Genomic DNA, 939 nt, shown 5'->3' on the forward strand with positions numbered 1-939 from the left:
GTTTGGATGGGCAATAATGCCGCATCATCACTCCTCATGAGCTCGTTGTCCGCATCACTACTATGAGGTGACGGCAACGGTGTCGACTCATTGTAGTCGACAATGAGCGACGGATCAACATCCTCACTGTTAAAGTGGGATGGATCCTTTAGCCCTGTTAACGCGACAGCCGCAGTGGCTGTCTGCGTTCCGACTAAGGCATTTGACGCGGCCGGCGAATTAACGCGGCGCGTGCGCTTAGTGCGAGGTTGTGTGGGCGTCTTCGCAGACGACCCACCAACGTGGCCCCTTTTAGGTGGCATCTTGGGCGCCGTGTATAGAAACACGTGCGCGAGAGTGATCGAGTGAACTAGCGGCGCGTAAAGCTGCTCGCAGTTCCTCTCTCTACTCTGTCGAATTTAAAAATGTAAATTCGTTCTTAAAGAGGGGGATGGTGTAACGGGCTAGAGTTGCCCTAATGTTACACAGTCCCCATTAAGTACATTTGGTACTTAAGGGGATGGTCAATTACTAAATAATAGTAATTAGACCCAACACTCGGGTGTGGTGCACATTTGTGACCAACCCTTGTGGATGTGATGCACATGGGTGCATTCACATTAGGAGGGATGACGCCCAGCGTCATCCATGATGACGGCTAGCGTCATCAGTTACGCGAGGTATCTATAAAGATACGCTCGCAATACATATTAAATGATATCTATAGATATAACATTTTAATTGGTAAAAATAGGTATTTGTATTTAATTCTATTAAATATAAATCAGTCTGAAATTTACTACTTACTTGGTAAGTCGCCCACCACAACTACCTCACTGCACGCCAGAGAAGCAGGTGCAAACCGCTTCCTCGCTGTGCTAGGGTGTGTGCTTAAGTAGAGCGTGGCCGCATTACGACGTGCCCGCCTACACTCCATAAGTAAAACACCACCCCCAGATC

This window comes from Bremia lactucae, linkage group LG10 (assembly GCF_004359215.1).
Source record: "Bremia lactucae strain SF5 linkage group LG10, whole genome shotgun sequence".
Taxonomy (NCBI): domain Eukaryota; phylum Oomycota; class Peronosporomycetes; order Peronosporales; family Peronosporaceae; genus Bremia; species Bremia lactucae.